This window comes from Rhincodon typus, chromosome 21, assembly GCF_021869965.1.
Source record: "Rhincodon typus isolate 14 chromosome 21, sRhiTyp1.1, whole genome shotgun sequence".
Lineage (NCBI taxonomy): Eukaryota > Metazoa > Chordata > Chondrichthyes > Orectolobiformes > Rhincodontidae > Rhincodon > Rhincodon typus.
In genome coordinates, this window is record NC_063352.1 from 17,640,491 (window position 1) to 17,668,089 (window position 27,599).

Below are 27,599 nucleotides of genomic sequence, written 5' to 3' on the forward strand. Positions count from 1 at the left end.
AGAAAAATCTCAGGGTATTTTTCTTTTAACTCCTCAGTTCCCTGGTTTTCCTTTGGCTTTTCCACTCCCACCTGTAATCTAGCCGTATCGTTTCCAAGGATAAACTGTATTCCTGGAATAGCCAATTTTTCCATCCCTCCCACTGTCACTTCCCCAGTCTTGCTTGGACTTGCTGGCCTTATCTTACACAGGGGAACACTACTCTTCTCTCATTTATTCCACAGATTATCACTCTCGGGCAATATTTCAGGAGAAGTGCAAATATTTTCATCTCTTACTATTAGAGACAGACGAGCTCCTGTATCTCTCAATGTGTTAACTTCTTTACCTACGCCCCCTGTTCTACCTGGGTAAATTTCATCCACACAGGTGAAGTCTTTGAAAAGAGCGGGCGATATCTTAGTATCCAGTCCGTGACTAGGCTGTGCACTCTCTGCAGCTCCTTGACTTTTCTTGATACATGGATGAGAGCATTAAAGGCACTCTTTATTTATGCATGAACAGTCCTTGACTTTAGTACTGACTCATTCAGAGTCAGGTGCCCTTTTTTGTTTTCTAGAACGAGGAGACTCTCTGAATCTCCTGTTTATACTTTATGTGCACAGTACATGAGCTCTGACCAGCCAGCTCAGAGCCATTTTCTAGAAATGAGGAGACACGCTGAGTCTCCTGTTTATATCTGACAGCTAGGGCTCCCTGATTAGCCCAGATTAACAGTCCCAATCAAGGATCTCATAGTCAATATGATCCACCTGTCCCTTGTTCCGATCACCTCCTTATCCCTGTAGCCCCACACATACTAGTTAACCTACCTAAGCCTGTACACTACGGGGAAATTTAGTGCGGTCAATCTACTTGACCTGCACATCCATAGACTATGAAAGAATTGGGTGGAAACAGGGAAAATATGCAAACTCCGCACAGACCATATTTTAAGGCTGGAATCAATCCTGGGTCCCTGGCGCTATGAGGCAGCAGGTGCTAACCACTAAGCAACCTTGCCATCCATTTCCTCTCCACAGATGCCACCAACCTGCTGAGTTTCTCCAGAAATTTCTTCTTCTGTTTGTTTCAGACCTTGAGTATCCACAGCTCTTTGTTTTATTTAATATGGAGATGGTCAAGAGCTCAAGTTCCTAGGAGTGCTGATCACAACAATCTGCCCTGGTCCACCCATATTGCTGCTATCATCAAGAGAGCACAACAATGCCTCTACTTCATCAGGGTCTAAGGAAATTTGGCATGTCCAGAAATATTCTTACAAATTTTTACAGATGCACCATAGACAACATCTTATCCAGAGGCATAACGGCTTGGTATGGCAACTGCTCTGCCCAGGACCATAAGAAACCATAAGAGATTTGGGAACAAAGCCCAGTCCATCACACAAGCCAGCCTTCCATCCGTTGACTCCATCTATACTTCTCGCTGAATTGGGAATCAAGTATCAAAGACTCCTCCTGCCCTAGTTATAATCTCTTCCAAATTCTTCTGTTGGGCAGAAGATACAAAAGTTTATACACACATACCAAAAGATTTCAAGAACAACTGTTATTATACTTCTGAATGGAGCTCTCAAATTTTAAATTTAATATTGATCTTGCTGTTTGTGCACCTTCTCTGCAATCGTAACATTGTATTCTTCGCTCTTGTTCTATCATCCTGATGCACTTTTGTATGATCTGCCTGTACTGCACGCAAAACAAAACTTTTCACTGTACCTAGGTACATGTGACAATAATAAATCAAATCAAAAAGATGGAGAAGTAAACTTTCCTCTGGTGTGAGGGGCAGTGGGGAGTCCAGAACAAAGAAGACTGGGCCTTAGAATTATCTATAGGCCATTGAGAAGTCAATATCAAGAAGCATGTTTTCAGACATGGTATAGAGAAGATCTGGAGCTCTTCCCTTTAATAAATCCTGTTTTGCTATGGCAAGGAATTGGGGTAGGGTGTGGTCAACCAAAAATTTCAACGTTGAATTTGGTCGATTTTTGTTAGAGTATGAAGCGGCACATACGCTAAAGAGGTAAATGGAGTTAAGAAACAGATGGCAGAGAGCTAGGATCAAGAGGCTGAATGGCCTCACTCTGTTCCCTTGGAGAAAATGCATCAGAGTCTGTTCGTCACACAACTAGGAAGCAGTGGTGAAAGATAATTCAGAGCTTTGTTGGATAGACATTTGGTTGGGATGACACACTGAATCAGCTCAGACAATAGAATGTGCAAGCCCTCAGCTGCCAAGATAGCTTCTTTCATTAGCTGTTCAAGCCATGAGTTATAGGTATTGTGGAAAGAATATAATATGTCAGACAAGCTGGCTATTCAAGGTGTAATAGAAGAAGGTTCAAATTCACAGCCAACAATCTGTAAAAGGAACCATCTATCCCGAAAAAGAAATAAGCACAACGCTACATTTAAATGTCAAAAGAAATGTGATTGTGTTTGACCTGCATTATAATTAGATTCCTTCCCAGAATTGGAGAGTGGTAGTGTTATCGCGCAGCGCAGGTTATGAAGCATAATGTAGAACCAGAGGAATATTTAGCAAGTGACAATAATAATGATTCGTGTTTATCTCCCACTCTCTGTGTGGCCCAATTTCTTTGCATGTTGTTATGTTTTCTCCGGACTGTCTCCATCAATCACTGCTCTGGATTTGTTTCGAATCCTGCTGCTTTCCTGAAGTGATGTTTGATTCATTGTCCAATTGATTTACTTGGAATCAATGGGATACCGCGGGTTATTCGCATTCACTCCACCAGCCTCGCTTGCCCTAGTCAAATTTCCCAGCACAACGCCATTTGCCATTCACAACTTGCTCCTTGTTTTCAGATGTTGAGCTGACAATGGCCTCAGCGTTGCAACTCTGACTGGATTTCATCCTGGAAATTTCATCACATGACCTGCAACGTCTGCTCCACCTGCCCCTTCTAGTCAATCAACCTTCTCCCTGAATACTTGAGTAGGTTAACAAAAGAAAATGGGAATAAAACATTTCTTCACATCGTCAACTAGACTGGTTCAGAGATTGTGTGTGTGTGTGTCTGTGTGTGTGGAGGGGGAGTGTGAGTGTGTGTAATAGGGAGTTTATGACGGGGTGAGTGTGTGAGGGTGTGTGAGAGGAAGTCAGTGTGAGAGATAGAGTATGTGCATGTGACAGTGTGAGAGGGGAAGCGTGGGAAATAAAGTGTGAGAGGGAGTTTGAGTGTGTGTGAGAAAAGGAAAGTACGTACAGAGTGTGATTGTGAGAGAGGGTGTGCGAGTGTCTGTGAGAAAAGGAGAGTGTTTGAGAGGGTGTGTGAGTATGTTTGAGAGAGGGAGAGAGTGTGAGAGAGTGTGATTGTGAGAGAGGGAGTGTGAGTGTGTGTGAGAAAGGGAGAGAGTGAGAGAGAGTGTGATTGTGAGGGAGGGAGTGTGAGTGTGTGTGAGAAAAGGAGAGTGTGTGAGAGGGAGTGTGATTGTGAGAGAGGGAGAGTGATGTATGAGACAGTATGTGGGAGAGACTATATGTATGACAGCACGTGAGAAAGAGTGTGATGTTGTGTGAGAGAGCGTGTGTATCTGTATTGTATATCTGAGTTTGTGTGAGGGAAATGCGGGGGATGGGGGATGCGGGGAGCTTTGAATAGGACTAATGAAGATCAGATCCCAGGGGTTACCATTGAGCGGACAGGGATCTCTGCCAGCATATACATACAGCGCCTACAAAAGCAGACCAGGAGCTGGGAATTTTGTGATCAATGACTCATTGCCTGACTCCCCAAAGCCTGTCCCCTGTTTACTAGGAATAATTTGGGAATGTGATGATGAACTCTACGATTTGCCTGAATGAGGGCAGCGTCAATACCCAAGAACCCCTACAACAGTCAGGACAAAGCAGTCTGCTTGACTGAGGCCCACAGCCACCAACTTAAACATTCGGTCCCTCCACGAACCAATACACTGCAACAACTCAGCGAAACACCACCACCATCAGGTCTAGCCAGTGACTCCTACATCTGATGCATGAATGAAAAGAAAGGTAACAGGACATCTGCTTTCATGAAATTTTTAAGTTTAGTAGGAGTAGGGCTCTTGTATTTGAGGCAATTGTTTGTGGATTGAGTTGAGCCCCACTCAGAGGCATGTGCACATATTTCTAATGATCATGGTAAACATTCAGAAACAGAGAAGTCGCTTCATTGTCGAGGTGATATCTTCTGGAAACAGCCTCAAGCTGGGCTACTGACTGTTGTCTCAGTGTGTAATAGATCCCACAATAATAATTCAAAGAGTAGGGAAGCCAGCCGTGTGCTGCCCAATATTTATTGCCTGACCAATTTCACTTAAAGGGAACAGATTATGTGCGCAGTATTTAATTGCTGTTTGTGGTAGATTTCTGTGCAAATTTTCCATCACATTCACTGCATCATAATAGTGACTACACTTCAACGTGTTCTTCACTGACTATACAGTACACTGAGATGCCCTGAGGTTTTGAAAGGCAAGTGCAAATCCACTTTTACTTTTCCCTGCTCTCTCAAGGCAAAATCTTGGGGAATGGATCTGTGCCATGTGTCTGTATTGCTGATTTTCCCAATCAATTTTGCTAGGGTGTTTTTTTGTGATGATTTGTGAGGGGACATTGTGATATTTGCTGCACATGCAGCTTGTTCTGTAACTGCTTCAGCTGCTTGATCCGTGACAGAAACCCGGATCCTTCCTGAAGCAGCATGTTCCTTGGCTTCCGTGTCTTTAGCACAGTTTAGATCAAAGGAGGCCGGGAAATCACTTCACGGCTGTGTTTTGCAGGTGATAAGTTTTCCATCTGCCTTGTTCAATGTATAAGCAATTTCACTCATCATTACCTTCCCAGTGTGTTCAAGCATCTTATAGGAGCAAATCCAATCCCAGCTCCGAGTATCCAGGGAGGGCATTGGGAAAGAGGGCGAATAATGAGGATTTGAAGAGGGGAGTTGAGTTTGATGTATAAGATTCCAACTGCCACAATACATAGTCCCGTTTTGGCAATATGCTTATTGCAGGAGCTCTGCTTTGCTGGGGATGATCATCTGGTTATAGTTCATTAAAATAAATCGAATGAGAAAAGACAAATAAACTATCCAAAGTTTTGCCTCCTGGTTAGTCAACTTTCACTCTCAACGAGACTGCTCACTTTTTGTCATGATCTTGATCCTGAAACCTTCACACTTTAAAATAGGCAAAAGATTAAATCTAGAGAACTTATTGAAATAATAAAGCCACAGAATTCCACTGTTTGAACAAGCAATAATATTTCACTCTACAAATTAGAACTATAAAAAAATCTACAATACATATACAACTCGTACTTGTACAAGTACATGAGCATATACAATTTGTATCTAAGATTTGTACCTAAGATGGCGCTGTGAGGGGTGACATTGTAAACTTATCACTGTACTCCTGTACTCAAGAACACATGACAATAAACCTAATTCTAATTCTAACATATTTTTCATACCCAGGACTAACATGGTAAACATCGGTAACGTACAGTAATCACATATCCTACAGTACACATCTAATTGCCAATTGATCAATACAATAACACTAACGACCGTGAGTGCTGAAGATCTGAAACAAAAGCAGAAATTTCAGCTGAAACTCAGCAAGTTTGGCAGCATCTGGGGGAAGAAAGCAGAGTTAATGTTTCAAGTCCATTGACTTCTGATGAAGAGTCACCGGACTCAAAATGTTAACTCTGCCTTCTTCCCCCAAATGATTTAGGGGAGGCAATGGCCTATTGGTATTATTGCTCGACTGTTAATCCAGAGACCCAGATAACATTCTGAGGACCTGGGTTCAAATCCTGCCACAGCAAATGGTGGAATTTGAATTCAATAAATATCTGGAATTACAGGTCTAACGATGACCATGAATTCATTGGTGATTGTTGGGAAAAACCCATGTGGTTCACTAATGTCCCTTAGGGAAGGAAACTGCTATCCTTACCTGGTCTGGCCGACATGCGACTCCAGATCCACAGTAATATGGTTGACTCTTAAACTCCCTCTGGGCATTTAGGGATGGACAATAAATGCTGGCCTAGCTAGTGACACCCTCATCCCCTGAATGGATAAAGAAAATGTTACCAGACCTGCTGAATTTCACCAGCAATTTCTGTTTTTGTGCTGAATGATCGGGGCTGATCCAACATATTCAGTGGTTCCTTTCAGACACGGTGGCTCATCAAATCTCATTAAACTTCACAAAGAATCACAGTGCTCTGCTTTTGCTGACCTGGCCTTGAAATTCCCTCTGGTCTCACTCCATCAATGGGCTACACCTCAATGACAGCTTCTGTTCTACTTGACCATCTTCCTGTGCTGTATTCACACTTCCTAGAACTTCAAACCTGCATCCCGGTGCTTATTCACCAGCACACCTCTAGCTCTACACTAACAGCTAACTTTACCAAGCTGCAAGCTACCCTTGAGTTTTCCCTGAGCTTTCACCTTGCTCTGTTCCATCAAACATATGTTGCTTGTGGCTTTTCAATCCCCATTCGCTCATCTGCACTGAAGTATTAATGCTCGGAGGATTTTTTTGCCCAAACCTTTCATGCTTCTGTCATTACAGACTTTTCCACTTTTTCAGTTCCTTGGGACTTTTTCTCAGCCCGGACTCCAACTCTTAGCTACTTACTAATTCCTAGAACTTCTCCCTGAATTTGTTCTAACAGCACAAAGGCATCTAACTGCTCCTGACTCCTCTCACTGCAGGGCACTCAGTGACATGGAGTCTGCCCTGTCTCTGCCTCTTTCTTCAAATATCTGTCTCCTGAGAACTGTTTTTCAGTGACCCTAAACTATCTTCAGCTATTAAAATGCTTGCAATAAGACCTGCCCTTATGGCTGGGAAGAATTTAATGTCTAATTGCTCTTGGGACTCTCTGTAGCCCTGAACATTGCAAAGTTGCCCTTTTCACAATATGTTGGTTTTTACCTCAAAGAATGCTTACAAATTGAAGGTTTCATCACATGTCCCATCCAGGTCTGCAGTGAATGTAACAGTCGTTGCATAAATGCAACTTTTGTTGTTGCCTGGAATGCGTTCCCTAAAAGGCTGGTGGAAGTGGGATTAATTGGACTGTGCTTACAAAGCCCCAGCCCTGTCACAATGGGCTGATAGCCTCTTCCTATACTGTATTAGTCCATGATTGTCACTGACTTCAGACAAGTGTTGTCTCTATGCTATTGCCAGACTTTATTATGCTTCAATCTCCAACCCTGTGTGTTTGACCTCAGATCTTCCGATCCTATGTTCAATATGTTATCTCAAGTTGACATTCCCCACTCTGTCTCACCTATATTCTCCACATCCCAGGTATCAATCAGAGATAAGATTGTCATAAATCTAAGAGTCAGAGAGTCATACAGCACAGGAGAGGCCCTTCAGCCCATTGATTCTGCACTGACCTATCCACAGTAATCCCACCTTCCATTACTTGGCTCATAATCAAGTACTCCTCTGCTTACTTTTTAAAGATTATGAGGTTTCCCATCTTAACTACCCTCCCAGGCAGTGCATTCCTGATTCCCACCACCCTCTGGGTGAAAGCAGTTTTCCTCAAATCCCCTCAAAACCTACTGCCCTTCACCTTAAAATTATGGTACTCCTCATTGGCCCTTTCAAATAAAGGGAACAACTGCTTCCTATCCACTTTATCCATTTCCCTCATACTTTTATAAATCTCTATCAAGTTCCCCCTCAGCCTTCTCTGCTCTAAGGAAAACAACCCGAGTTTATCTAGCCTCTCTTCATCACTGAAATGTTCCATCCCAGCCAACATCCTGGTGAATCTCCTCTGCACCCTTTCAATGCAATCATATCCTTCCTATAATGAGGTGACCAGGACTGCACACAACACTCCAGCTGTGGCCCAACTAAAGTTTTATAAAGCTCCAACATAAGCTCCCTGCTGTTTTAATCAATGCCGTGACTAATAAAGGCAAGTGTGATGTATGCCACCTTATCTACCCCCACTAACCAACTGTGCCTTCTTCAGGGATCTGTGGGCAAGCACCCCAAGATCCTTCTATTCCTCCGAGCCTCCTAATATCCTGCATTCATTGAGTACTCACTTGTCTTGTTACTTCTTCCAAAGTGTATCACAACACATTTTTCAGGGTTAACTTCTATTTGCTACTGATCTGCCCATTGACCAATCTATATCTTCCTGTAACCTAAGACGTTTCTCCTCATTATTAATCACCTGGCCAATCTTTGTATCATTTGCAAACTACTTATCACTCCCTCATAATAAGTGACACAGCACTGATCCCTGTGGTACATCACTGAACACTGACCTCCAGTCACACAAACAGCTTTCCACCATCACCTTTTGTCTCCCAACACTAAGCTACTTTTGGATTCAACTTGCCAAGTTATCCTGGATCCCATCTGCTTTTATCTTCTTTAACATTATCCCATGTGGGACCCTGTCAAAACCTTTGCTGAAATCCATACAAAATGCATCAACTGCACTGCCCTCATCAACACACCTGGTCACCTCCTTGAAAAATTCAATCAAATTTGACCCCCCTCTGACAAAGCCATGCTGCCCATCCCTGATCAAACTTTGTCTCTCCAAGTGAAAATTAATTCTCCCCTTCAGAATTTTCTCCAATATTTCCTCACCACTAATGTGATACTGATTGGTCTCTAATTCCCTGGCTTATCTTTACACCCTTTTTGAAATGTAGAACCACATTAGTTGTCTTCCAGTACTCAGCTCTGTGGCCAGAGAGAAATTTAAAAATGGGTCAGAACCTTCTGGATTTCCTCCTTTACCTCCCATAGCTGCCTGGAGTATAACTTCATCTGGACCTGGGGATTTTCCCACCTTTAAGACCTGTTCACATTGCCAATGCCTCCTCATATCCAATGTCAATCTGCTCAAGAACCTCACAGACCTTCTTCCTGAATTCTGAACCTACATTCCCCTTCTCCAAGTGAAGATAAATATGAAGCATTTGTTTAGAATACTACCAATCTCCTTTGGCTCCACAGACAGATTGTCTCTATGGTCTCTAATAGGCCCTACTCTTACCCTAGTTATCCTCTTCACCTTAATATACTTATAGAATAACTTGAGATTCTCCCTAATTTTACCCACCAATGCTTTTTCATTCTTTGCATTCCTAATTACTCTCTTAAGTTCTCCCCTGCACTTTCTATACTCCACTAGGGCCTCAGTTAATTTGCTACCTTTGTACCTGCTAAAAGTCTCTTTTCCTTCTTATCCAATTGTGAATATTTTCCTTATCAAGGATCCTGCTGTGAGAGCACATCTGCTAAGAGAGAAGAAAGAAAAACATACACCCAAGAAAGCTATAGACATGAGCAGCATCAGATCTACAGTTTTACTGGAAGTTTGGACAAGGCTTTGCATTATGTTGAGAGACAATTCAGGTCAAATTAGAGAAACACAATAGGGCAAAGGAAGAAATATTTCCAGAATAGTCAACTGAAAGATTGAGGCCAGAGTACAGGAGTAAATATTACAGAATTTTGTCCACCATACAAATGAAAAAGAAGCACGTCCAACATGAAGATAAACAGTGCTCCACCTGCTAAAAAATTGAATCACTTTGCATGCAATTGTTTAACTAGAAGAAAGAGAATCGAGCCTATAAGGATGTCTGTTAGACATGTCAAACAATGAGTCTGACAAATGATTCCTCATAATAGAACAGGCTGGTGCTATCCAGTCTAAAGGTAAGAAATAGCTTGTGACTGTTTTAATGATGATTGCAGAGCAAGAACATCAAGTGAATATGAAGTATCAGATTGACATCAATTCTGCATGCAACATCATGAGCTTTGCAGACCTGTACAAAGTCCCACTGAATGGTAATTTGAAAACAAACCCATTATAAGTAAAATTGAAGATAAATGATGAAGCAAGGCTCCTCCCTGTAGAAGCTGGGAGCCTAGTGTAATCTCAAGTGAGAAAATTTACAATTACTGATAAATGGCATGTAACAAAATCCAATCATCTCAGTTGAAGCAAGTCTAAAGTGTAGACTGGTAACACTATGTGTCCTGAAAGAGATTTGCAGTGTCTCACTGGCCTTTGATTGTTGACCACATCCTAAAGGATTCCAAAATGCTTTCACACGTCTTGGAAGCTGTAGGGCATCATCTTGAAGTAGATGGAAGTGTGAAACCGATACAGGATTTGCTACGAAGAGCTCTGTTGCATGTTTTGCATTTACAAATACTACCAGCTTGTGCTTAGAGTAGTTTTCTAGAGCCATTCTCTTCTCTTGACTGGGTCTTCGGGCCTATTTAATTTACAGTGGTAGAGGAAAACTCTAGTGAGTCTTAACGAGAAGAGGCTGTTGCCTTAAGGAAGAAATGAGTAATTGCATGATAGCAATGAGGGACCAGAACCATCAGTCAGATATTGTTACTAAGAATGAAGTAATCCTAACTTGTTCTGCCTTTTCCCCACCCAAGTCTGTATAACATCTTCAGACTGAATGTAGCTAAATGCAATCTCCAAAACCTGACCATTCTAGCCATTCACAAGTCTGGTCCGAAAGACAAGAAAGGGGAGCTGGAAAGTAAGGGAGAAAATAACTATTCCTACAGACTGGATTAGCAGCTCCATAGGCATGAAAAATTTCTGGGAAGCTGAGAATGTGCATAGGTCCAAAGTATTTCATGATGTGGTGGTTCCCGTGTAGGAATGGGGTAGACAAAGTCAGAAGTGACACAACACCAGGTTATAATCTGGTTTATTTGAGAACACAAGCTGGTGCCGTGTGACTTCTGACAAAGTATTTTGAAACTGTTTTGAAGAGATCTCGCCAACCATTGCCAACCATTGAAGAAATTCTGCTAAAACTTGTCAAAGGAAATATCTTTACTATCCTAAATATGAAGGATGGATACAGGTAAATCAAGTTAGATGAAAGCAGCAGTTTTGTAATTACATTCTGATTACCATTTGGGAGATACAGCTGTTTGCACCTGTCATTTCAATTTATCCAGAAGAATATTAACACAGACAGCCTGAGATAGTCAATGATCATGCCATCAAGGCTAATGTGGATGGTTTACTAATTTATGGATGTAGAGACACAATGGATGAAGCCATTGCAGATCACAATATGAATCTAGTAGGAGAGCTCACCAGATGAATCTGCAGCAATGGGAGATGTCTGAAATTGGGTAGATAGATTGAGTAATGATGGTAGAAAGGACTTCACACTAACCCTGATGAAGTGAGAGCTATAACAGAGATACAAACAGACATGAAAGCAATGAAATGACTTATTAGATTTGCGAAATACCAAGCAATGTTCTTGCTCATGGGTCATCAGAGTTTGAAAAACTACATGGGTTCATAGCTAAGTACGTGCAGTGGCATTGGGGCATAGAAAAAGAAGCAGCTTTCTCTTGAATCAAGACAATGCACGTGCTGAAGTATTACCCTATCAACAATGGTATCACCTTACAGTGTCACACCAGCAAGACAGGACTTTAGACACCTCTCATGCAGCAAATACAATTAGTTGTGTTTACACCGAGGGCATCAATGCACACTGAGCAACATTTTCTGGAGTAAGGGAATAACATCACCCCAGGAATGAGCAGAGAACAACCAACCACAACTTTCATGCATCCTGAATACTTAAAAGAGTATACATGCAATGTATGTGCAGAGACTGAAGAAAGTGGGACAGACAAGAATGAAGAAGCAGTTTTTGCTCATAATTGTTTATTTTCTTTATTTCCCACGCATATATTTTTGGTCATTTGTAGCTGCTCATATGCAAAACCACTTTATGGCTCAAAGATACTTCCATATTTTATATCATCGGCAAAATTATGCCCTGAGCACTATGGTCTGATTCATTAATATATACTGGGGACCTAACACTGCTCCCTAGATAACTCCACAATAAACCAAGCTCCCATCCAAAATAAAGAAAGGTTCACTACTGGACAAAAAAAAAGAACTGTGGATGCAGTAGTTCACCACTACCGTATTCTGTTTCCTTTCAATCAGGGTCATTTTGTATTGATGCTGTTAATGTGTCTTTCATTGCATCACGTATAACTTTCTCATAAATCTGTCGCTTGACAATTCATCAAATGCCTTTTGGAAATCCATATACACCGTATCAACAACACTACCCTCATCAAACCTTTCTATTGCTCCACCAAAAGACATCAGATAAAGACAATTTGCCAGTCACCAATCTATGCTGGATTAATTGCTACATTTGCCCAGAGTAGTCGTTTCTAGAAGCTTCTCCACCGCCAAGTTTAAATGGGTCAGCCTATAAGCTTACCTTTATGTCCCTTTTGGAAGAAAGGTACATTATTTGCAATTCTCCAGTGCTCTGACACCACCCTAAGGAAGAGGCCTAAAAAACATTGGAAAATTATGATCAATGCCTCTGCAACTTCCACTTTCTTCGGTATCCTCAGATGCATTCAAACATGTTCTGCCCAATCAACTTTAAGAACTGATGGCATATCCAATACCTCCTCCTTATCATTTTGAAATGTTTTAAGGGGTTGAACTACCTTCTGTTTCACCATACCCTGGGCAGCATCTTCTCCCAACCGATGATGATTTCATTGACATCCCTAATATCCAGAATAATAGCCTAACTCAGGAATAGCAGACAGATGAGGGACTAAGGAGCAATCAATCTCCACAGGACCAACCACAAGCTAACTGGAGCTAATTGGAGCCATTATGTAAAGATTGAGAAACAAGTCTAGCAGCTTTAATCTTGAGTTGCTCATGTAAAGAGAATTCAGTTACATTAATTTCAGATCCTGATGTCTAACTATGCCATTTTCAGCCAGTTTATCTATCTCTCTCTTTCTTTCTCTGTCTCTATGTTTGGCTAGCTCTCTATCTATTTCTGGTAGCCTTTACCAGTCTGCCACTCCATTGTTTCTGTCTTTCTTTCTTTCTTTCTCTCTTTCTCTCCTTTTCTCTCTCTCTCTCTCTTCCTCTCTTTCTTTCTTTCTCTCTCTTTATTTCTCTCTTTACGTCTCTATCTTTCTGTCCATCTCTCCCTCTATCTCTATCTCTACTGCTTCTATTTGTCTATCTATCCTTTCTATCTTTTTTGTCTGCTTTTCTCACTCTCATTTGCTGTCAATCTGTTGCTTGTATTAGACTTTTACCTTTGGATTTTTCTGATAACTCAGTTCCCTGTGCAGTCTTTTAAGCTCAAATAGCATCACCAAAAACATATTCCAGAATATCAATGGCTCCCCCCATGTAAAAAATAGATTATTGCTGCATTAATAGTGCCATGTTGATGTTCTGCTTCTTGGATGAAAGACTATCCCAGCTCACTAGCTCTCAGTTATGGATTTTTCTCATTTGCTGCTGGTTTTATTGATTCATGGCCTGAAGCTGCAGAAGATTGTTCTCAGTAAGTGACAAACCCTGGATTGTGATGTGGCATGTGCCCAGTGCAAACGCTCATCTATTTCGTCTCCAAGTGTCCCTGATGCAGGCATCCATGACAGCATAAAAAACATTCAGAAGGTGGCAGCGTGTATAAATCCTGAGGAAACAATGATCTGCCAACTGTTATGACGTCAATCACAACTCAGCGATTGTAAAAATCTGGCAGTGTCTCGGGCAGCTCCTCTTCAATCACACAACAGCTTGCGTATGTGTCAAAATTGGGCATGCCCATGATGCTGCCTGCATCCACTGCCAAGGCTCATTGTGAGCAACAACCACCTCAATAAGGCAAGGGATATACCCCCCATCTCTTCATGAGCAGTATTACGATCGGGTGAAGAGGGGTGAATCGCGCACCCCCCCATCACTCTTTAGTTATCCCCCCACAACAAAGATTTAAAATCTCTTTTAGCCTACAGTCTTATTGCTGTCCAATAAACATGTTGTTCATTAGTTGACCACAATAAAATTGGAAGCCAATTTCAAATGCCAAGTCAAATACTAAAATAACGACATCAAACAAACATACAAATACTGGGATAGCGCTTAAAAATGGGATGGTGTCCAATAAAACATGGAGGATAAAGAATGTGCACTTTAGAACATTCTTGAGGCAGTAGATTTAATCCAGGCCCATTTTATTTAAAATGATATCTTGTATCATCAGTAATAGTGAAATTTGTAGTTCTCAGCGAATGGATGTTGCTCTGATTTGCTTTTCAGTTTTTCATCAAGCTTTAGCTTCTGAGGAGCTGAGAGAAAACAGAGAGAGACAGAGCCTTCTAGTACAGCTGTTATGAATACATCATTCTCATTGCTCTAGGTTCATTGTTTTTATTAAGATGGATAATCTGCATGCATATCTTTCATCCCAAAATGTGAAACTTCCAGAATGATGTTAATCAACAGGAGATACAGATCTAAGTGGCTGGTTTCAGTCATCTTGTTGACATTAATTGCAGGTCAGATTGAACCTTTTTAAGGGAGGATTCACAAGGTCAGCTCAACAGCTCAGGTGGGCATGATCACCCTCGCAATTCAATGAATGAAAGGTTCCGGTTATTACTAAATCAGATGATGGACGTTGAAAATTGATCCTCTGTTTTCACCAGTATCATAACAATGCAGGAAAGTCATAATCATCATTTACCCTGAGTAGGGGAAAATTTGAGTGCAACATCTTCACAGAAAGACCTGCAACGGCTTAAATTTGTTACAGTACATTAGTGACAACTGCTGCAGTCTAATTTGTTAGCCCTTAAGAATCAGAGGGAATTGTGCACACTGGAGTCTTCTTTCTATCACAAAGCGGAGAGGTGAACTGGTTACAAGTTAACCAAGTTGGAGAAAATAGACCATGAACTTGTGGCACACCAAATGGCTTGGCTCTAAAATAAAGTGGTATTATGCTGATGGCTGTCAGTACTTTGCAACGACTGGTCTGGTTCTGAAATCAGGGACCTCCTGCTCAAGCACTATATCTTCACTGGTTAAGGTATTCTTTCCTCCTTTACGCTCTCCTATTTCCCCAAAGGTGTATTTCCTAATTTATGGCGACAGGAACAGGCAGCTGCTATTGAGTGCAGCAACTATCTGATCAAAGCAACGCCACACAAAGTAAGCTGGCCAATATAGATTTGTAGAGTCATACAGCATGGAAACAGATCCTTCAATCCAACCAGTCCATGCCGACCATAATCCCTGCCTGTGCTTGACCCATATCCCTCCAAACATTTCTTATTCATGTACTTATCCAAATGTCTTTTAAACGTTGTAACTGTACTCACTTCATTTTGGTTCGGAATTTCATTTCACATACAAACCACTCTCTGCATAAAAAGTTGCCCGCCCCCATGTCCTTCTTCAATCTTTCTCCTCTGACCTTAAAAAAATGCCCTTTCGTCTTGACATCCCCCACCCCAGAGAAAAGACTCCTGCCAATTATCTTGTCTATACCTCTCATGATTTTATAAACCTTGATAAGGTCACCCCTCAACCTCCTACGCTCCAGTGAAAAAAGTCCCAGCCTATCGAACCTCCCCTTATAACTCAAACCCTCCAGTTCCTGCAACATCCTGGTAAATATGTTTTGAACCCTCTCTGGCTTAACAGTATCCTTCCTATAACAGGGTGACCAGGACTGGACAGAATACTCCAGAAGAGGCCTCATCAATGTCCTGTGCAACATCAAGATTACGTTCCAACTCCTATACTCAAAGGTCTGAGCAATGAAGGCAAGTGTACTAAACACCTTCTTCAACACCCTGTCTACTTGTGATGCAAATGTATCTTATTGTGCAGCCCAGCTCTCCTTGCATTCAATCCCAAACCAAGGTGACATCCTGGAAATGAAAAAAAAAAATTGTTGCTTTTTTATTTAAACATTTGAAGCTTTACTGGAACAGTATCAGGAATGAAGGGCTTCAATTATGTGGAGATTCTAGAGAAGGTTACACTGTTCTCCTGAAAGCAGAGAAGGTTAAAAGGTGATTTAATAGATGTGTTCAAACTCATGAAGGGTTTTTTTCTGCAGTAAATAGGGAGGAACTGTTACCAGTGACCAGGGGCACAGATATAAGATCATTGGTAAAAGAATCAGTGGAGAGATGAGGAAAATTGATTTTTCCCTGTATAAGTTGTTGTGATCTGGAATGCATTGTCTGCAAGCGCAGTGGTAAGAGGTTCAGTATTAATTTTCAGGAACCAATTGGTCAATACTTACCATTAAATATAGAAGCATGTCATTTGGCCCGTTAAATCTGCTCTGCCATTAAATGAGATTGTGGCTAACCTGATAATCCTCAACTCCACTTTCCTAATTTATCCCCATAACCTTTGATTCCTTTACTGATTAGAGACCTGTCTGTCTAATACCTAACAAGCCAACCTTGAAAGACTTGTGTTAAAGAATTCTGCAGATCCACCACCCTCTGAGTGAAACTATACTCCTCATTTCTGTCTTAAATGGGTGATTCCTTATTTTGAGATTATGTCCTCTGGCCTTGGACTGTCCAACATCTCTACATTACTTTATCAAGTGCCCTAAGAATCTTATATGTCTGAATAGTTTCCTCTTATTCTCTAGGCTTCAGTGAGTACAAGCCAACCTACTCAACCACTCCTCATAAGAAAAATTCTCCGTACCTGGGATCAGCTGAGCGAACCTTCTCTGAACTGTCTGCAATGCAATTATATCTTTCCTTTGACAAGGGGATCAAACCTGATCACAGCATTGCAAGAGTAGTCAGAATAGTGCTTTGTATAGTTTTAGCAAAACCTCTCTATTTTTGTACTCTGTTCCCTTTGAAATAAAGTCAACATTCCATTTGCCTTCCCTATTACCTGCTGAACTTAGACACTTACATTTTGTGATTCGTGCACCTGCAAATCACTCTGTGCAGTAGCCTTTTCATTTAAAGAATACTCAGCTTTCTCTCTTCCTACCAAACTGCATAACTTCACATTACCCCATATTATATTCCCATTGGACAATTTTTTTGCTCACTCCCTTAGTCTGTCTGTACAGCCCTCTGTAATCTCTTTGTGTCATCTGCACCATTTGCCTTCCCGCCTATTTTTGTGTCACCTGCAAAGTCGGCGATAGAACATTCACTGCTATCATTCAAGTCATTAATTTTGTTAATATAGATTGTAAATAATGAAGAGGAAAACTTTGCTGGGCTGTAGGGTGTGGGATATTTGGATAACTCTTCATTTCCTTTCCCACAATTAGAAAGAAAGATTGCATTTCTAACACAACCTTCATGACCTCAGGACATTCCAAATTGCTTTGCAGACAATGACATTTTGTGAAATGCCATCATTGTTGTACTGTAGGAAGCATTGACTTCACTAACAGAGGAGACTGGACCAGACGTAAAACAGACAACTGTCTCACTATCAATCATTCTCCACTGCAAACAATGACCAATTTCACACTCCCCTAGACTGCTCTGATGTTGCAGCAGTTTATATATAACCCATCATGGTAACAAGGGGGTTTACAAGGATGTAGCCAAGAGTGGGCATATTTCACTAGGAAGAAAGATGAGTTGGGCTGGTGAACTACTTTTGCAACATAGATTTCTTTTTCACATTCTTTGCTGGGATGTCAGAATCCCTGACAAAACAGCATTTGTTGTACTTCCCAAACTGTCTTGGGACTGAGTATTCTCCTTGACCATTCAGAAGGCAGTCAAGAGTCAAGCACATTGCTGTGGGTTTGGAGTCATACATAGGCTGGACCTGGTGAGGATGGTAGATTTCCTTTCCTAAAGGACATTGGTGAACTAGATCAGTTTTTACAACAATGAATGATAGTTTCATGGTCACTATTATTGAGAGTAAGCTTTATATTCCAAATGCATGAATTAATTGAGTTTAAATTACACCAGCTACCCCAGAGCATTAGGCTAGGCTTTGGGACAATTAGTCCAGGGAGATTAACACTATGCCTTTGCCACATATAAATGGCATAAATTGTCATATACATTGAAGTGTACCAAATTGTGAGAGGCTTGGAAAAACCCAGTTCTGTTAGCAGAAAGGTGCAGAACCAGTGGTAATGACTTAAAGAAAGTGGCAGAAGATTAGAGTCTTTGAGAGTTTTGGAGATTGGAAGATAGTGGATCTGGAATGCATTGCTTGAAAGGATGGTCAAGATATGAGCCCTCACAGTATTTAAACAATATTTGAACATGTATATGAAGTTTGTAACCCACAGAGACAAGGACCAAAAGCTGGAAATTTGGAATAGCAGTTTCCTGGACAGCACAGAGAGGAGGAAACAAACAATATCTTTCTCTGCTGTTGTTTTCAATATTTCTTTGTTTGTACCAGAAAGTCCCAAGATTGATGCCTGTTCAAAGCTATAACTTTATCAGGGTATTTCAAGGGACCAGACTCAAAGGAGTAACGTACATGTTGGCATATAAATTGACCTTTGAAGCCTCAAAAGCTCCCTGCAAAAAAAATGGTCAACATAAATGGCAAATAGAGAAATGAGCTACTTGGGAGGTGATGGTGTAGTGGTGATGTCACTGGACTAATATCTAGAGCCCCAGGCCACTGCTGTAGGTTACCTGAGTTCAAATCCCACCATAGCAGATGGTGAGATTCAATAAAATCTAGAAATGAACCACCAGTGGTTGATGGTATTTCAATAGGGTGAACAGCAGCTTATACATAACCCATCATGGTAACAAGGAGTTACCACAGAGTGGTCTTCATTTTGAAATATCATCAGCATCCGATGCAAAGATGAGCTTGTCTTAAATTCTTGTGCCTCTTTGCAACACAGCTGACAGGACAAGCTGGATTCCTTCCAGTTATAAGGTACTCATCAAGAAAACATCTGATTGTGGGGTGAATATCGAGGCTGACTGCTTATGTGAGTGGAACATGATGGTTGAAAAGTGGGGCTAACTTATCTGCCAGGTATAGCAAAGAAATGATAAAAAATGGGGTCACTTTATATTGCCAGGTCCATTTATACAACATCGTTTCTAAGAAATGACTTGAGCTTTCTTGGAACTGCATTCCTGTAAAATGTATAGTTCTTAAATTTCCAAACTGACTGATTTCAGATTTTTTTTTAAACTTAACAGACACAAGTATTCTGTCATTACAAACTAAGGGAAGGGAGAGGAGCCTGAGACTTGAAGCTGTTTGCATTTTCGTTGATATTATTCTGCTCAAACTGTGAGTATGCACGCAATAACACTGATGTGTCTTGAATCATGACCAGTTGTAATTTCCTTTATTCAGCATTAAAGTCATAAAATGATAACCAACATGCCAGGGTCCAAACAGTTAAACACTTGAAGTCCAGTCTCATTCATGCTAGTGCAGGTCATCACAGTATTTAAAGAGGGACACGTTTGCATTGGAAGCCTTTTAGAGAAGGCTCCTGAGGCTCATTCCTGGGATGAGGGTTTGTCTTGTGAGGAAAGGATGACCAGCCTAGCTCATTAGAGTTTAGGAAGGATTTGATATAAGATCCTGAGAGTGCCTTGACAGAGCAAATGTTGGCAGGATGCTTCCCCTCATGAGGAAATCTGGAATTAGGATGCACAGTTTTGATATAAGGAGTTTTCTATTTAAGATGGAGTGGATGAGAAATCTCTTCTCCCAGAGGGTTGTTAGTTCAGGGAATTTTCTTCCCCAGCAAGAGGAGGAAGCTGCTTTTCATTGAAAATATATTCTAGGCTGAGTTAGGTAAATTTTTCATAAGGAAGTTGAAAGTTATTGGGGAAGCAGGAAACTGGAGTTAAGGTCAAAGTGAGATCAGCCAATGTTGTGTTATTTCTCAAAGTCAATCCTTCAATAGGGTTATGCCTCCAACAAAGTGATTCACTTGATTCAGTAATGCTTGTATTATCTACTGAAACATGAGAAACTGGGTGTGGATATTGTGGTGTTGAGGAATCCCATGGACATTTATTATAACTAAGTGTTATGTTAATGACGAATTGTCACCTGAGGAAGGAGTGAGACTCTGAAAGCTTATGTCTTGAAATGGGCTGTAACCTGGTGTCGAGTGATTTTTGACCTTACCCAACCCAGTCCAACACCAGCAGCTCCACATCATCGTCAAAATGCATCAAACACTTACATACAAGCATTAAATTCTTCTTTTAAATAACATTTAGTTATTTTAAATAACATTAGTTATACTAAATGTCAATGAAATTGCTCAACACCACAATATCCACACCCAGTTTCTCATGTTGAAGTAGATAATACCAGATTTACTGAAACAAGTGAATCATTTTGTTGGAGGCATAATCCTACTGAATGGAACAGCAGGCTCAAGGGGCTGAATAGGCTACGCCTCTCCTATTTCTTATGTTCTCATCTAAGCTACAGAGGCAACGATTTGATGGTCTTTCCTTTAATATTCTAATGAATTGAGTTCACGTCCAAGGAATGGTAAATCCTGAGCCTGTAAATGAAGTAAATCTAAGGATTGCTGATGTTCAGCATCATATGTAAGACCGTCTATACAGGGGACAAAACAGCTGTAAATTGTTACCCCTCCCACTCACCAAGTCAAATGATGGAGCATTTACAAAACAGCTTAAGTACTGCAGCTACCAATTCCTTCTTTGTGCTTTCAATAGTGATGCAAGCTAAGCATATGGGTGGTTTTAACAATTTTAAAATTCACATTCACAGGGGAATAAATGCAATACATACTTCACTCAATTTTGCTTGAACTCAATCCTGGCTACAATGATACACGTTTCACAGTTTGCCTATAGTGGGTGGGAGCTTTGATATCCTGACATAGGATAGTAGTTTCTATCATTCACAGGGAGTTCTGTTTCGCTCCCATCTTGTTATTTGTGAATAAATTGTCTCCTATAGTGGTCTGCTTGATACAGTTGAACAATCCATCACACTGTGGAATGATTTACATCAGTACTTTGAGCTTTAAGTAAGCTACAGTTAAATTCTTGTCCAGGGATGTGAAGAACAAGTGTGCATTTATTCAAGATAACAAGGTGTAGAGCTGGATGAACACAGCAGGCCAAGCAACATCAGAGGAGCAGGAAAGCTGACGTTTCAGGCCTAGACCTTTCTTTAGAAATGGGGGAGGGGTAGGGGGTTCTGAAAGAAATACGTAGAGAGAACTCCCCACCTACACTCACCTTTGCTGGCTCCATCCCCGCCTCTTTGACCTGTCTGTCTTTTCTCCACCTATCTTCTCCTCTATCCATCTTCTATCTGCCTCCCTCTTTCTCCCTATTTATTTCAGAACCCCCTTCCCCTCCTCCATTTCTGAAGAAAGGTCTAGGCCCAAAACGTCAGCCTTCCTGCTCCTCTGATGCTGCTTGGCCTGCTGTGTTCATCCAGCTCTATGCCTTGTTATCTCAGATTCTCCAGCATCTGCAGTTCCTACTATCTCTGCATTTATTCAATACTTTTTGCAACGTCAGGCACACCACAACCAATGGGTTAAAAGGAAGACCAGTATTTATATTGCACCTTTCCCAACCTCAGGACATCCCCAAGCAGTTTATAGCCAAGAACCTTTTGAAGTGCAGTCACTGTTGTCATATTGTAAATGCAGCAGTCAATCAATGCACAGTTAGTTCCTGCAGAAAATATTGTGTTTATGGCCAAATCAAGATGGCAAGCCAGAATCATAGAACCCCTACAGTGTGGAAGCAGGCCATTTGGCTATTCTAGTCCATACCAACCATCTGAAGGGCATCCCACCCAGACCCAACCTGCCCTACCCTATCTCTGTAACCCTGCATTCCCCATTGTCAATCCACCTAACCTGCACATCTTTGGACTGTGGAAGGAAACTGGAGCACCCAGAGGAAACCCACGCAGACATGCGGAGAATGTGCAAACTCCACACAAACACTTGAACTGAAGAGAAACAGGGAATGGTGTTACCAACTGAACTAACTCGTTCATTCTGAAGTGGAAGTATATCTGTAATTTGGAAGTTTCAATAGCTTTGTGATCATGTTACACAACTCATAATGCTGAGAACTAGAACACATGCAGAGGAGATATCAGTTCAAATCCCATCACAACACCTGAAGAATTTAAATTCAGTTATTTAATTAAATAAATCAGAAATTTTAAAAAAAACCTGTTTTCCGAATGGTAACCTTGAAACAACAGATTATCACAGAAACCCATCTATTTAATAAGAAGGAAATTTGCTGTCATTATTTGGCCCTGTTGTAATTCCTTACCCACAGCCATGGCTTGCCTAATAATTGGCCCAGAAATTGTTTATTGCAAGCATTCAGTAATGCAGTAGTTGCCAATCTTTTCAGTAACACAGCACTCTTCAATGGGACAAATAATTCCATGGCGTATCCACTTTTGAATTGATTGCTCATAAACATCACATTCACATTCATTTACTGAGGTTATTAGAGAGGTTTACAACATTGTGCATACAACAAGCTAAAGAAAAATAGCATGCTTTAATGTTTTACATTGCATAAGAACACATTTTCAAAATTTGCTCAACTAAACCATCTCTAACTCTTCATGGCCTTCAGTCTGTTCCACAAACTGCATTGAACCGTTACACAATTGAAATCCAATGGATCAGAGTGAAACACTAAGTAGGGTAGATTGATATTTACCGGGTTAGTGGGAAACCTTGCGCTACCAGTGTATGCAGAGCCTTTTCATCCAGGAAGAATGGATGGGAGGGCCTCCTGAAAATCTTGCTCACACCAGGCCTTAGCTTGTTTGTCTCTTTTCAACAAAATAGCCTGTAAATGCCATTGACTGTGCACTAATTTAAACTGTCAGAAGATTTCACTTCTGCTGATGGGCCCCTGCATTTAGGATGTCCCGTGTTTTAGGATTGGCAGATCGAAATGTCTCTTTTAATTTGATGAATAATTTTCACAAGCTTTAGCTTAATTTTAGTTTAATTTGTTTAAGGTGAATCATAGAATTTCCTTACCTTTGTACAAAATTTGATGGTTTCCATGGTACACCAGTGTGCTGTGGCACATCAGCTAAAACCCATTGCAGTAATGTTTCAGAAGCTGACTTCCCAAAACTTCCTCCATGGTGCCCATGTCCCATAAGTTAATTTAAACATAGGTAGCCAATTTTTTGCATAGCGAGGTATCATGAACTGCAAGTAAATGAACAGCTGGACATCCATTTTGGTAACATTTGGTAAAGGAAGAATGATGGCGAAGCCATTCTGAAATCTCCAAGCTCTTCAATAAACTACAGTAGGCTCCTTTACTGCCTGTTCATCTGACCTAGGTTCAGATCGACATAGCAGCTACTCTGTCTATTGTTGCACTCCCACAGTACTGCATTGGTGTTCAAATGCTCAGGTAGTCATTGACAAGGTCAGCCTGAGGACCTCATAGAATATGAGTTCCCTGACTACAGCAGTTAATCTGGTCCAATCAGGGAGCCCTGGCTGACATATAAGAACAGGAGTGACATCCTGTTTACTTGGACAGCTGGTTCTGATGGAGCTGGATCACTGTCGAGGCCTTTTCATGCATAAGTAAAGAGTGAGTTGGAGACGGGATACCAGCCTCTGTGGAGTTATTTCAGTGGTGACGCAAGTGAGATAATCCAGCAGTGTTGCTAACGGGGAATAGGTTAAACCTGATCCACACCAAGTTAAAACTGATCTTCCCAGACCTGAGGGGGAGGGTAAAACAACATCAGGAGCACTAATGCTGGACACAAGGCTCTGCTAAGCAAGAGGGACAGTTTACTTCTGGGGAAGATGTTTGGTGTAGGAACCAAGAGAATGGTCCTGCATGGCTAAGAGGTATGGTCAATACAAGGTCAGGTCCAGTGACATGTAAAGTTCGGGCAAATGTGATGTCCTGAACAAGCACGTGGATGGTACGAAAGCTGCAAACTCACAAACGGTGTGGAACAAAACATGCCTGGCTCCTCGACAACCTTTCCAACTGTTCCAGAACCTACGGATTGTCCCTGTCCAACAAATGTTGAAGACACCTCCGAATCTAAGATGGACATGGTGAAAATCGCTGCCTCAACACCTTTGCTGCCTGAAGAAGGGAATGAATTTCTTCCAAGACCTACCAGGCACAGGAGGTGAGCGACTGTTCATTACACACTATCTGTTTCAGAGGCAGAGCCTGAGAAACCTGACCCCGTGCTAAATTGAAAACTGCAAGAACTACGGATGCTGTAAATCAGGAACAAAAACAAAGTTGCTGGAAAAGCTCAGCAGGTCTGGCAGCATCCGTGAAGGACAAAACAGAATTAACGTTTCGGGTCCGGTGACCCTTCCTCAGAACCCTTCCTCAGTGCTAAATTGTCGTGTGAGGAGCTACAAAAAATGAACTGACGTGTGTCCTCCAACTCAGAGGGGGAGGGATGTAGTGATGGGAACAAGGTCAGCCAGGTGGACCTCATAGAATATGAGCTCCCTGATTGGGGTTGTTAACCTGGTCCAATCAGGGAGCCCTGACTTACAGATATAAACAGGAGTGTCAGGGTTTCTGCTCACTCTGAGAGCCAGCTCTGAGGGAGCTGGATCAGTATCAAGGACTCTCCACATGTAAATAAAGGGTGAATTGGTGACAGGATACCAGCCTCTGTGGAATTATTTCACATAGTCTCATGGCTTCCCATTGGATGAAGCTTGACTGTGACTGTTACAATTGTAGTAAGGTGAACTATCAATATTAACTTCCATCTTCTGATTGTTATATCTGAGACTCCTTGCGGACCAAAAGTGTTTTTTAATAAAGGACAAAAACTGACCTAAAATGGCTGCTGTGATCACCTGGCCACAGTTTAGGGCAAGTCCATGGATCTATATGGGATAAATGAAACCAGCCTGCATTGAGTTTACCTTGCTATCTAAAGACTGAAACCAGCAACCAAATTAGCATCAAGAAATTTGCATATTACTTAATTCACACTTGTACGACAAATTCACACACTGGGAGATAAACATTTACATATTCGATTTGGAAGAAAAATGGAGCAAATTCAGAAACATATAAATGGGCCTTTATCAACAGCTGCTTGAGCGACAAAGCAGAGAGAGAAAGTTACAAACTGCTAACAAGGACACTTGCGACCCTTTCTCTACATATCCTTCACAATCTCAAAAACCAGCACCCAGTGAAGATGTAACTGGAAAAAAGCAAGCATTCACCACAAATTCGAGCAAATCTCACCGTTGTCGAAGAACATGTGCCGACAATTAAGCAATTGGCCTCAGATTTAAGAATAAAAAGGCAAAGTCAGATCAATCAGGATCTTTGAGTACAGGAGTTGGAACGTTATGTTGAGGTTGTACAGGACATTGGTGAGGCCTCTTCTCCCAGGTATAGGAGGGATATTAATAAGCTGGAGAGGATTCAGAAAAGATTTACCAGGATGTTGCTGGGAATGGAGGGTTTAAGTTATAAGGAGAGGCTGGGAGTCTTTTCACTGGAGCAGAGGAGGTTGAGGATGACCATCTAGAGGTTTATAAAATAATGAGGGACATAGATAAGGTGAAAGGCAGATGCCTTTTCCCTGGAGTGGAGGATTTCAAGACCAGGGGACATATTTTTAAGGAGAGAGGAGAAAGATTTAAAAAACACACGAGGGGCAATTATTTTACACAGAGAGTGATTCATGTGTGGAATGAACTTCCAGAGAAAGTGGTGGAGGCGGCTGCAGTTATAACATTTAAAAGACATTTAGATAAGGATGCGAATAAGAAATGTTTGGAGGGATATGGGCCAAGCGCAGGTAAGTGGGACTTGTTTAGTTTAGGATTTTGGTTGGCATGGACTTGTTGGACCAAAGAGTCCGTTTTTGTGTTGTATGACTCTATGACTCTGTGAAATGGGAAATGTTTAGAGGAATATGGACCAAATGGTGGCAAATGGGACTAGGTCAGATTGTGATCTCTGGTCAGCACAGATGAGCTGGACCGAAGGATCTATTTCTGTGCTGTATGGCTCTATGACTGGAACAGGCTGAAAGAGCTCACTTGTCTCCTATACTGTCCCTTTGTTCTACCAGATACCCGTGTTCTTCTGAGCAGTGTGTGTGCAAGAAACCTCCATTAACTCATCTGTGGAGTTCATTGACATTCAGCATTCTTGCTATACGACAGAAACTAGTGCATAGTTCAGCACTTATGTTTTCTTAGTTCTGTTACACAGACCCCTAACAGATATCAACATATTGCAGGGAAACGTGATGATCAGATTTGTATCATATTCACCGTTACTAGGGCTCTCCTTCATGTCTTTGACGTGTACATCTGTGTGTCATTCAGACACTGTAGTTACTGAGGTTAGTGTTTTACCACTAGCTGATGTTGAGCTCCAAGGACAGTTTGCTGTAAAATGCTAATCCTGCTCGTTGGGGCTGTGTAATAAATCTGTTCCGAGTGGCTCATGATTTGCAACTGGCTGCTTCTGGCTTGGGTTTTGTTAGTGAGTAATTAGAAGCAAGTGGAGTGTATAGAGGCTGTCCTGTCCATGCAGAACCCAGCAGAGCATTTCCTTGTATAGTTCACTTCCTGCTGAGTCTCAGGAGGAGGGAGCAGCATGGCTAATTAAGCAGAAGAAAAATGCGTGTATGTGTGTTTTTGCATGTGTACACATGTGTGTGAGGGGGAAGGGGGCTATACATGCTTGTTTGTGTCTGTGGTCCTCGATGTACATGTCTAAGTATGCGAATCTATGTGTGCGTATGTCCGTCTGCTTATGTATCTTTTTGTGTGACAGTACATGTGTTTTAATGTGTGCTCTGGTGTGTGTGTTAATGTGTGCTCTGGTGTGTGTGTGTGTGTGTGTGTGTGTGTGTGTGTGTGTGTGTGTGTGTGTGTGTGTGTGTGTGTGTGTGTGTGTGTGTGTTGGTGTGTGTATGAGTGTGTGTGTGTGTGTGTCAGTGTGTGTTTGTGTTTATGTGTATGTTTGTATGTGTGTGTGTGTGTTGGTGTGTGTATGAGTGTGTATGAGTGTGTGTGTGTGTGTGTGTGTGTGTGTGTGTGTGTGTGTCGGTGTCTTTCTGTATGGGTCTATGCCTGTGTCAGTCTGATTAAGTGGAGATGTCTTCCTCTGAGTACACAGCCAATAAGACAGAGTTGACGATTCACTGCATATATAATGTTTTTGAGAACAATGTTAGAATGATTCATAACTTTATTTTTAAACTAGGTCAGTCACTATGGAAATTTGACATTATACTTCTGCAGTTATTTTATTAAACCTTCAGTTTAAAATTAATATATTTTATAAAATGAATGGAACCCATTCAGCCCATCATATCTAAACTAACTCAAATAGCTTGCCAATTAGTTCCATTCTGGCACTGTCCTCCTTCAAACTGCTTGCCACTTGCTGTCCACTTCCTTTTTGAATTGTGAATTCTGCCATTATTGTTTCTTTAAAGTGCAATGTTTCCACTCCTAACCCCTTTAACCTTTCCCTGTGTTATTTTTCAAGTTCTCAAGTTTTTCAAGTTTTCAAGCTTCAAGTGATTCACCAGTAAGGCAGGGCCCCAGCCAATTTAGCCTGAGCAGTGATACTGGGAGCAATGGACAGTAACGGGACTGCAGGAGGAAGAGGAACATAACACAAGCACCACCACCACCCAGACACACACACACACACACACAC